At 47.2% G+C, this 11,939-nt stretch overlaps 2 non-coding genes across 2 annotated transcripts; one reads left to right on the forward strand and one right to left on the reverse strand.

The window, feature by feature from the left end:
* Positions 1-3,961: 3,961 nt before the first annotated feature.
* On the reverse strand, positions 3,962-4,152 carry LOC113836916. Its single transcript, XR_003487427.1, has one exon. It is a non-coding gene; the product is annotated as a U2 spliceosomal RNA (small nuclear RNA).
* A 7,077-nt stretch (positions 4,153-11,229) lies between these two features.
* LOC113836915 lies at positions 11,230-11,420 on the forward strand. The gene has a single exon (XR_003487426.1). It is a non-coding gene; the product is annotated as a U2 spliceosomal RNA (small nuclear RNA).
* Positions 11,421-11,939: the final 519 nt, after the last annotated feature.

Below are 11,939 nucleotides of genomic sequence, written 5' to 3' on the forward strand. Positions count from 1 at the left end.
CAAAACAGAGAAGCAGAGATGAGCATGGTGGAGCTGGCAGAGGAGAGCCACGAGACAGTACGAGGGCACAGGGAACACCACCCTACAGAGGGGTACTGCATGTCCAAAAGCTTAACACAATTTTCTTTTTGAAAATTCATAATGGAATCAGGCACAGTGGTCCAGCCCTGTGATCCCAGCCCTGGGAGGCAACAAGTTCCAGGTGAGCCTAGCCCACCTGATGACTTTCAGGACAGCCAGTGTTACAGAGCAAGGTTCTTTCAAAACACGAAAAGACCAAGTTGGGTGTGGTGGTCCACACCTCTAATCTCTGCACTTGGGAGATGGAGGTAGAAGGATCAGTTGTGTAAGGTTATCCTCTGTTATGTAGCAAGTTTGGGATCAACCTGGGCTACAGAAGACCATGTCTCAAAAGCAAGCAAACAAAAAACTAATAACATAATGAGAAGGCGGGAAGAAGGGATAGCGAGAAGAGAGACTCTTAAAGCAGTGAGTACCCGAGACTTTAATTACCAACCAGGATTGTGGTATGTTTTTTTGTTTTTAAAAACTCTGAAGCATAAAAGGACTACATGACTTATCCAAGGTCACTCACCTCCCCAGGAATTGTGCAAACAATTCTAGCTTTTGAGCAAAGGCTATAATGACTGTGAAACTGAAAGTACACAAGTTGTTATGTGCCTGCCATCTTTCTAACACCCCCCCCATCATGGGATTCACACCCAACAGGGAAACTGTCACATTATCTGATAAAGAAAATGAAACTGACGCCCTCACTCCACCCTTTATCTTTAATGTTTGCAGGGAAGGTGTGGATGGACAAATGGGAGGAGGTGAGGCTGGGGAGGGATACCGGAAGGAGGTCTTTTTTCCTCCCATTTTTGATGGGTTGTTTGTTTTTGTTTCAGGGTGATGGCATTAGTCAGTGATACCTTTTAAATAAAGGGCTTTTGAAACAAAATTTAAGGGACCAGAGTTAATTAAGTGTCCCAGGCAGTAGGGCAGATGAGCCGGGAGCCACTGCTTCCTTTTTTGGCTTCCCCCCTGAATCGAAGTCCAGCTGTTTAGTCAGCACTTTTAACTCTGGAGGGTGGAAGCTTGTTGTTCTTATCTGCAGCTACATTGATCACACACTCTGTGTGGCATCCACTAAGTCAGAAATTCTGTAAGACGGAATGATTATACCAAGGAGAGTCCCTGATCACAGAGCTAAACCTTTACCTTTAGTGTATGAGATTGGCCCTTGAGCCCAGAGTTTCTGCTAGTAATGTGTGACCAAGACTGGACTTGAAACTCTGCATTTCAAAGGATCAGAAGTTCAAAATTCTCTCTCTCTCTCTCTTTCCCCCTTCCTCCCTCTCATTTTTTGGAGACAGGGTTTCTCTGTATTGCTTTGTAGCCTGTCCTAGAACTCATGCTGTACACTGAACTCACAGAGATCCACCTGCCTATGCTTCCCTAGGGCTAGGATTAAAGGTGTGTACCAGCAATCCCCGGCTTTCAAACTAGGGTTGAAGCCAGCCTGGGCCACATAAGATCCTGCCTAAAATATTGGGGAGAGACCAGTGTTATGGCTTAGCCAGTAAAGGCCCTGGCCCCACAAGCCTGAGTTCAATCACCAGAACCCACATAAAGGTAGGAGAGAACAGACTCTGTAAATTTGTCTTCTGACCTCCATAGCACTGTTGAACACACACTCACAAGCAATGTACACACACATAAAACATAAACTATAAAAGAAAGTAAGGGGCTGGTGAGATGGCTCAAAGGTTAAGAGCACTGACTGCTCTTCCAGAGGTCCTGAGTTCAATTCCCAGCAACCACATGGTGGCTCACAACCATCTGTAATGAGATCTGGTGCCCTCTTCTGGTGTGCAGATATACATGGAAGCAAAATGTTGTATACATAATAAATAAATAAAATCTTAATTAAAAAAAAAAGAAAGAAAGTAGGGCTGGAGAGTTGGCTCAGTGGTCAAGAGGACCTGATGTTCTTGCAAAAAACCATGTTCAGTTCGGAGCACCCACATGGTGGCTCGAAGCCCTCTGTAACTCCAGTTCCAGAGAATCTGATGCCTTCTTCTCATCTCCTTGGGCACCAGGCTCATACAAGGTGCAAAGTCATACATTCAGAGAAAACACTCAAATGCATAAAATAAATACATCTTTATAAAAGTAAGTAAAATATTGGGAGAGTTTTTAATCTCTTACTTATTCTTTGACAATTTCATGTATGTAGACCTTTTAAGATTTGTTTTTATTTTATGGGTATGGGCGTTTTGTCTGCATGCATGTTTGTGTGCCGTGTGCATGTCCTGTTACCCTCAGAGGCTAGAACCGAGTATCTGACCCATGGAATTGGATTTTTGGGTGGTTTTGAGCCACTGTGTGGGTGCTGGGAATTGAGCCTGAACCCCCTGGAAGGGCAGTCAGTGCTCATAACTGTTAAGCAATCCCTCCAGTCCCATTCGTGAATTTTTGGGGGAGAAAAATTGAGGCTAGGAATGGGATATACCTTATATATCCTTAATATCCCCAATCCTGATATGCTAAAACTTTAGATTTCAGAATAAGTATACATCCAGTCCCTCGATAATACACTGGATTGGAGAAGCAACTCCCTGAACTGTCACTATGTAAAGAGAGGTTTCAGTGACTGCAGGCTCTCTTCCTCGAAGTAGGCCTTGCTCTAGAGTAAGAGATCTTGAGAGGACTGGTGGAGCTCACCCCGGAATGGCTGAACACATCTCAACGGGGGTGGTGTTTTCCTTTGCAGCCCAGCAGACCTAGAACTTGAGGCCCTCCTGCCTCTGTGACACTACTCCACCAGTACTGAGATTACAGAGAGCGACACCACCCCTGCCCCAAAGGCATCTTAACCAAGTACATGTTTGAATGATAAAGGGTCTGTAAGAAATGCAGGGAGTGAGCGAGGCCTAGGAGCAGCTATCAACTCGGGACTCACAGAGACCCATCCTACCAGATCACCCGCTCCGCCTCCACTTTTCCTTCCTTTTTTTTTTTTTTTTTTTTTTTTTTTGAGACAAGGTTTCTCTGTGGCTTTGGAGGCTGTCCTGGAACTAGCTCTTGTAGAGCAGGCTGTTCTCGAACTCACAGAGATCCGCCTGCCCCTGCCTCGCAAGTGCTGGGATTAAAGTCGTGTGCCTTTTTTTTTTTTTTTTTTTTCTCGAGACAGGGTTTCTCTGTGTAGCTTTGAGGCTCGGCTGTCCTGGAACTCACTTTGTAGTCCATGACGGCCACGAACTCACAGAGATCCACCTGCCTCTGCCTCCGGAGTGCTGGAGTGCTGGGATCAAAGGCGTGTGACACCTGGCTACCACCACTTTTCAAACGCCAGGTTTTTCATTTTATAAACAAAATGGAGAAACATCTATGTGTGGTTGCCCATGCCTTTAAGACCAACACTTGGGAAACTCAAAGATTGTTTTGATTTTGAGAACAGCCTCATCCTAGGCTGTTAGATACACAGTGAGACTGTAGTCAGAGAGACAGAAATAAAGAAAACGAGAAAGCAATCATACACAAAAACACACGTCTCTCTTAATGGGTATAGGAGCAAGGTATGTGTTGAAAGGGCTGTTTTACCCAAACAGGAACCTCATCCTTTAAACCGGTGAACTAATAATAGCACCTACTAAGGGCTGGAAATTACCACATGCTGCCACCTGGCAGACAAATTTGTCACTGCCAGACACGGACTCTGCTGCTCTCCTCAACACGACCAGGAAAAAGCCATATCTCTAAGTACAAATTCTAGTTTACAAATTGCAGTCAATTTGCTTTTTTCCAGGCAAGTCTTCAGCAGCTAGCTGCGGTTGCTTTGGACGAGCTTACAAGCGATTGGTGTGCTGTCATGGATAAACTTACCAAAAAGAAGCACTAATTGAGCATAAGCTATGGAGCAACTCTAACTTTTGAACCAGCACAAAAAATCCCCCGAGGGGGGTGCACCGTTCCTGGAGGTACTGCAATACCAGGTCGATGCGTGGAGTGGACGGAGCAAGCTCCTATTCCAACTCCTAATTCCAAAAATCCATTTAATATATTGTCCTCGGATAGAGGACGTATCAGATATTAAACTGATAAGAACAGATACTACACTTGATCTTAGCCAAAAGGCCGAGAAGCGATAACCCCACGCCGACACGCCACCGCGCCACTCGCCTGCGCGCACACCTTCACATCACGGTCGCCGACGCGCGCGCGCCCGCACACACGCGCGCGACACCGACTCTCCTGCTCGATCCTCACCACGACCCTAACTCCGGGGAAAGCCTGTGGGATGCAGCGTGGGCCGAGGATGTTTCCTGGCTCTCTTCGCTCCCAGAGTTCCTAGGAGACGCGGCCACGGCCTCATTTGCATGCCCCGCCCAGCAGGCACTGGACTAGCTCCTAGCCGGAAGCAAGAAGGAAGACAGGCTGCTTCAGCCAGTGTCCTGTGTCCGACCCAGGTTCTTCACAATGCGTCAGACACAGGATTGAGGACCACAGGAAGTCTTTGCTCTCTCCCACTTTCCTAACCCGCTTTCTCGTTCTCTACCTTTACATCTGGGCCTAGGAGCTTTTTTTTTTTTTTGAGAAAGGGTTTCTCCGTGCAGTTTTTGAGCCTCTGCTGGCACTTGCTCTATAGGCCAGATTAGCCTCGAACTCGGTAAATCTGCTTCCCAGGTGCTGGGATTAAAAGCGTGCACCACCACTGCCCGGCATTTTGTTGTTTTGCAACTGTGTCTCATACTCAGCCCAGGTTAGACTGCAGCTCACTCTAGCTTCCTGTCTCAGCCTCCTTAGTGCTATGATTACAGGTGAGAGCCACTCCATGCAGCTTGGAGCTCCTGTGTGTTGGTGTTAAATCCTAGGAGGAGCCTGAAAAAAACAGAAAGCTGCAGTTGACATACTCAAGGGATGGCACCAAGAATCAGCAGAGTGGGTTGCAAGGAGAGGGGCTGGAGAGATGGCTCAGAGGTTAAGCCCACTGGCTGCTCTTCCAGAGGACCTGAATCCAATTCCCAGCAACCACATGGTGGTTCCCAAACATTTATAGTGATACCAGGTGCCCTGGCCTGCAGGCATACATGCAGGCAGAACACTGAACATAATTTTTTTTTTTTTTTAAGCCAGAGATGAACCAGAATGTAGAACAGTGTGTGACTTTTTCTAGGGAGACGTGAACAAACGTCTCTTTCACTCCCCGAAAAGGCACTGACAGGCGACAAAAGAAAGGATTCCACCATTATCAAGTCACTTATAGATACAAGGAAATATGTTACTCATGAGAGCATGGAAACCCCAAAGATAGCTGCTTTAGCAGCTCATCCTGCCATGGGTGAAGCCTCATGAAAGCTGTTATCTGTTATGGGTCTGGGATCATTCAGAGATTTTCCAGTCTGACCATCAATAAATTTTAATAAGGGGCTAGAAAGATGGCTCAGTGGTTAAAAGCATTATCTGGTTCTTCCAGAAGACCCAGTTTCAAGTCCCAGCACCCACATGGCAGTTCACACCTGTCTGTAACTCCAATTCCAGGACTTCTGACACCCTTACACAGACATACATGTCGGCAAAACACCAATGCACATAAAATAAAAATAAATTATATAAAAAATACAACAAAGAAAAGGCTTTCATTTAGATACTGGCACCAGGGCTACACCCAAGCCTCGAGATTCCCAAATGTACCCAGGAGCTACATTAGTCGGCTTAATGCATGCAAAGAACAATAAATTACATTCTGTTCACCAGCATATTCTGTTCTGTAAAGTCTTGGTTATCTCAAGCAAAACAAACTTTCTTTTATGGAAGCAGAAACGGGGCTTAAAACTTATGACCAGCTGGGCGTTGGTGGCGCACACCTTTAATCCCAGCACTCGGGAGGCAGAGGCAGGCAGATCTCTGTGAGTTCGAGACTAGCCTGGTAACAAGAGCTAGTTCCAGGAAAGCCTCCAAAGCCACAGAGAAACCCTGTCTCGAAAAACCAAACAAAAAACTTATGACCTATTGTCTTTCAGAAACAGCAATTTTGTTAGAATTGTACAACACCAGGGCATGACAAAAAGCACCCATAGCAGCCCTTAATATTTGGAAGTCCAGCTTTGCTTTACAGTTCTCTCAGGCACAAAAGCATAAGCCAGCAGTGGTGTCACACGCACCTGGGAAGCAGAGGCAGGCAGATCTCAGTGAACTCCAGGTCAGCTTGTGTTACTAGAATTTTGTCTGTGTCGTGGTCTGGTGTCCAGTGGAATAGAGAATTTGGTTGAGAGGTGGGGGTCACATTCAGCTGGGGGCAGATTCGGGACAAGCCCTCAGAGGAGTGTTGTGCCCACCAAGAGAGGGACACCAAGGCCTCAAGGAGCTGACAAAACCCGAATGCAAGTACAAGAAGGTTTTTATTTCAAAAGAAAACCAGCTAGCCGGGGCTCAGCTCCGTCGGGAGAGTTGAAGCCTCAAACCGCAAATGCAAGGCACTTTTAGAGAGAAAAAGGGGAGGGGGAGTCCTGAGACAGAAAGTCTCAGGTCACAAAGTTCCCATGGTTCCAGAGATTACTTAGCACACAAGGTTTCCATACAAGGTTATCATGAAACAAAGGGCCTTCAAGAGGGCAGTAACTGTCACCTGGTTAGGTAAAATTAATTGCCACATCTGTGGGCTAGGGGTGCACATCCTGCGATCTCAAAGTTTTACTTAGGTCAAGAGGCTATCTGGTTCCCAGTCCTCTCAAGGGGGTAGGGGCAGATGCTGGTGCAGCTGCTTGTAGGTTTGAGGTTCTGGTCACGTACTCTGTGATCAGAGGGCTCTCTCTTTGTCACAGCCTAAACACTTACGTCTTTTAGTTACTAATTTTTCCATCACAATGAGGATGAGCCAAGGCCAACGGTTGCGCTGGCCCTTTGACTGGGAAGTGAACAGTGCCGGTGTATGTGTCCTGGTCACTTTCCATTATCTCAGGTTTCTTTTGTTTATTTATTTGGTTTTGGGAGACAGGGTTTCTCTATGATAACATTTCTGGATGTCCTGGAACTTGCTCAGCAGATCAGACTGGCCTTGAACTCACAGAGATTCCCCCAGCCTCTGCCTCTGTCGTCTCCCAAGTGCTGGGATTAAAGGCATGTACCACCACCACCTGGCTCATGTTTTTATTTTTCATATTTTCCCTGAATTTTAATTTATAATAAGAGGTAAAAAAATCACTATAGGCCTGGTTTGCACAATGAATTCTAGGATAGTCAGGGCTACATGAAGAAACCCTATCTTGAAAACCAAAATAAACAAGCAAGAAACCAATAAATTAGCCATCAACAGTTACCCATTGCAAATCTTCCGGGCTATGGGAGTCTCTGGCCACAACAGTTACTGCTTATGTAAGTGGGTGGGGTGGGGTGATAGGTTTCAGAGACTTCCTGAGCCTTGCAAGTTTTATTTACTTCCTCCCTCTTAACAGGCTTCCGTTTTTCTCCAGGTGGGAATGTTTCAATTGAGAAGAAATCCCTACACAAAACAGCTGGTAAACAAGATCAGATCCTAAAGCCTTAATAATGGCTAGGCAAGAAGTTAAGACAGGGCTAGGGGCCTGGCTGGCTAAGCAAGAGCTCAATAGAACACTCAACTAGCATAAAGGGAAAAAAGCAGGTGTGTGTGTGTGTGCTCGGGCGCACGCGCTCACACTTGATGGCTTTCTCCCAAGACTCAGGTCTCAAAGAAATTCCAGACAAAGGTCTAACTGAGGTGCCCTAACTCTGGCTGCCAGTCTCTCTCAGCATTACTAGTACTTGTTAGTTACAGAGTCCCGGCTCTCAGGACCTCATCCCCACTACCATCCCCTTCCCTAAACCTCTCTGGTCCCTTGGCTTTGCTTCCCTCCCCCCAGTTCCTTTTCCTGTGTAACTCAGCCATTTTGGCTACGTGCCCTCTGGGTTCACTTGGTCCTCCTCCTCTGGACTCCTTACTGGATCTCTCAGGGTCCTCTTGGCTTCTTCCGGTCTCCTCACTTGGCCCGGTCTATCTGCTGGCTATGTCCAGTCTGGACTCTTCTAAATGCCTCTGGCTGTGTTTCCCCTCATATCTACAATAAAACCTTCTCTTCAACCATATCTAAGGGTGATCATGTCCTTATTGTCATTCAATGACCAGGTCTGGATCCTAGTGGTGACAGGTAGGGGGCAGTAGTGGCCAGATTCAGGGGGTATTTGGAAAGAAGCCCCGCTAGTATTTGCAGCAAGTGCTCTTAACCACCGAGTCATCTCTCCAAACTCCAGATTTCCATTAAAATTCCTTTTTATTCACCTAACCAGCAGACCCCCATCCTCTATTAGATGCTATGAACTACATTTGGTTCTTGGGATCAGAAAATGAAGATGTTGGTCCCTGAACACTTAGGAGCTTTTGCATCGCTGACACAGGACTCATAAACAGGTAAATAACTAATAATATGTTGAGTTTTGCCAGGCATTGCTGACTCATGCCTTTAATCCCAGCACTGGGGAGGCAGAGGCAGGTGGATCTCTGTGAGTTCAAGTCCAGTCTGGTCCACAGAGAGAGTTGCAGCACAATCTCCAAAGCTACACAGAGAAACCCTGTCTTGAAAAACCAAAAAAAAAAAAAAAAAAGGACTTGGTATTGGCCACACGCCTCTGATTGTTTAAATCCTTTTGAATTCACAGAGCTGTGTATATTACTTTGTAATAGGGATTATTAACTTGGAGAGGGGAGGTGGATGCTTCATCTTCTATGCTGTTTGTGTCATGTCCTCAAACAAGAGCTACTACATGGGGAGACTGAAACTCTTTATATGCTAACTCAATCCCTGTCTGTTTCCACATACTGTCTTTAGTCGCTTTCTTTCCTTCCTTTCTCTTTGGAACACCACACCTGGTTTTTGATGCCACCCAGGCTTGAACACCGGGCTTTATGCATTTTAGGCAAACACTCCACCAACCAGGCTCCACCCCCAGCCCCCAGGCCAACCTGCCACTTAACCAGGGATCCTGAAAATGATACAGGACAGCACTGAGGCTTAGATGGACAGATACTCGGATCAGGACTTAGGACATCCTTCCATCCACCTCATCTTTACCGTCACTTAATGGAATTGGAATTGATTGGCCTCAAGAGTCTCCAAAATAGAATCTGGCAGGTTGTGGTATTTGTGGGTCTCTCTCCTGACCGCAGGTTCGACTCAGCACCAGACACAAGGCAGTGCGACATCAGGCCTTTGCCCTAAACAGCTCACGATGCCAAGAACTGGCAAATTACTACTTTGGCTTCAAAGGATGGTCAAAAAGGATCGTCAAGGTAAACCTTTTATGTCTTTTGACTCTCCCCTTCTACATTAGAATCCTAGATTTCAGGGAGGAATGAACAGGGCTTCCAGAGGACTACAGGGACCAGCTAGGATGAATATAGGTGGAAGTGTTTCTTAGACCACCCTGAAGTAGCAGCCTAGGGGTGGGGCCACCTCCAGTGTGTTGGGCCCTCCCACATCCATCATTAATTAAGAAAATGTCCCATAGACTTGCCTGCCGGCCATCCTCAGTTGACCTTTTCTCTTTTTTTTTTTTGAGACAGGGTTTCTCTGTGTAGCTTTAGAGCCTATCCTGGCACTCACTCTGTAGACCAGGCTGGCCTTGAACTCACAGAGATCCACTGCCTCTGCCTCCCTAGTGCTGGGATTAAAGGCATGCGCCACCAATGCCTGGCTGACCTTTTCTCTTTCTAAACCACCCTTGTCATATTGACAAAAACCTAAGCAGCTGAGTTTGCCCGACATGCACTTATTGGTTTGTTGACTGTTGAGTCTAGGGTCTTTTCCTTGCTGAAGCTTTCTATCACAGAGCTACAGCCCTACCTCGTTTTTCTTTTTCTCGACTATGTATGACAGGTGGACCTCAAACTCATTAACCAGCCAAAAATGACCTTGGCATTTCTGACCCTCCTACTTATACCCACAGACTACTTTAATTCCACATGAGGCTGGGTTTTATGTGTTGCTGGGGATCAAATCCAGGTTTTTGTGCATTCTGGGTAACCAACCACTCTACCAACTGAGCTACACACACACACACACCATAAACACATTTTTTCCCCTTCAACTATCTCACTGCTTTAGTCTGCTAAGTGCTAGGATTACACTGGTGCTTTCCTCCTCATACACTAACGTATCAGAACTTTTGAAGTAGGGAATGGGAAAAGGTTCCAAGCATCTATCCTTGTCGTAAAGGTATTCCTGCCCAAAAGTGTTCCTGTGATTTCTCTTGGGCATAGCTTTTCATTGCACAGCCCCAGCCAGCCTAGAACACTGGGTCCTCCTAAGGACCAGCCTGTGGAGTTGAATACAGGTCTGCACCATAAAGCTCAATCCAAAGTGAATTTTAGTCTGATGTTTAAAAGGAACTGGACCGCTGGGTGTACAAGCCCACTGCATTAGAGAGGAAAAACCAGGCAGATCTGTGAATTTCTGGCCAGCTTGGTCGACATAGCAAGTTCTGGGATAGTCAGGGATACACAAAGAGACACTGTCGCAAAATATAAGGAACCGGGCTGTTGAGGCAGGAGTATCCCAGGTCTGGGCTTCCAAGGCGAGAGACTCCGTGCGAAAACCAGACGAACAAGCAGAGGAAGGGACGAAGGGGGGGTGGGTGTCGGTCCCGCAAAAATCCCAGAGAGCTGTGTTACCGCAAAGGAGCTGAAATGCCAAGGACCCATCACCCAGGGCTCCCCCGTCCCCTGAGCGGATCAGAAGGTGCCTCCCCCAGGGCTGCACTCAGCCAGGGCACCGGCCCCCCTCTCCTCCATCGCGGATCTCATCTCAGGGCGAGACGAGACGCCCATCGGACTAGATATCAAGCCGAGGGAGAGTGCGGTGGTAGGGACCCTCCGGAAGGTGGATACTGTCAGCTCTGAGAGATCGCGAAGAGGAACCCGGCGGAAGGGCGCGCGCGGCGGCGCTGTGCAGCGCACAGACAGAACGCGCGCTGGGCGGGGCATGCAAATGAGGCCGTGGCCGCGTCTCCTAGGAACTCTGGGAGCGAAGAGAGCCAGGAAACATCCTCGGCCCACGCTGCATCCCACAGGCTTTCCCCGGAGTTAGGGTCGTGGTGAGGATCGAGCAGGAGAGTCGGTGTCGCGCGCGTGTGTGCGGGCGCGCGCGCGTCGGCGACCGTGATGTGAAGGTGTGCGCGCAGGCGAGTGGCGCGGTGGCGTGTCGGCGTGGGGTTATCGCTTCTCGGCCTTTTGGCTAAGATCAAGTGTAGTATCTGTTCTTATCAGTTTAATATCTGATACGTCCTCTATCCGAGGACAATATATTAAATGGATTTTTGGAATTAGGAGTTGGAATAGGAGCTTGCTCCGTCCACTCCACGCATCGACCTGGTATTGCAGTACCTCCAGGAACGGTGCACCCCCTCGGGGGATTTCTCATGCTGGTAAAAAGAAGTTCGAGTCTTCCTACACTTTCAGCCTTGTTTTTCTCTCTTTTTGTGTGCTTCCAGTACTGGTGGTCTCTGTGGATAAGACTACCTTTATGGGCTTGTGTTAGGCATGTTCGTCTCCTTTTCTTTATCTGTGCTCTTTGGGTTGCTGTTTTTGTTACAAGGGTTTTTGAGAGTTCTAAGAGGCTTCAATTTGAGGGTTTTTCTTTTTCTCTAGTGTTAGAAATGTGTGTGCCAGGTTCTGAGTTTTGTGGTTTTACCGTCTATTGCTAGCCACCTCTTCCTGTCTTCTGATATTGGAAACTTTTGTTACTGTTGGAGCTTGGAGTCAGGATTTCGCGGTTTTGGAAGCTTTTACATACCAGGTTTGATCTCGAACTGAAAGATCTGCTTCTTTCTCACAGTGCTAGGATTAAAAGCGTCTGCCACCTACATGCTACTTGAGCTTTTTAGGTTTCCTCTGTGCCTATGCTGGCACTCGCTCTGGCTTCGAA

Source organism: Cricetulus griseus, chromosome 7 (genome assembly GCF_003668045.3).
Source record: "Cricetulus griseus strain 17A/GY chromosome 7, alternate assembly CriGri-PICRH-1.0, whole genome shotgun sequence".
Classification (NCBI taxonomy): Eukaryota; Metazoa; Chordata; class Mammalia; order Rodentia; family Cricetidae; genus Cricetulus; species Cricetulus griseus.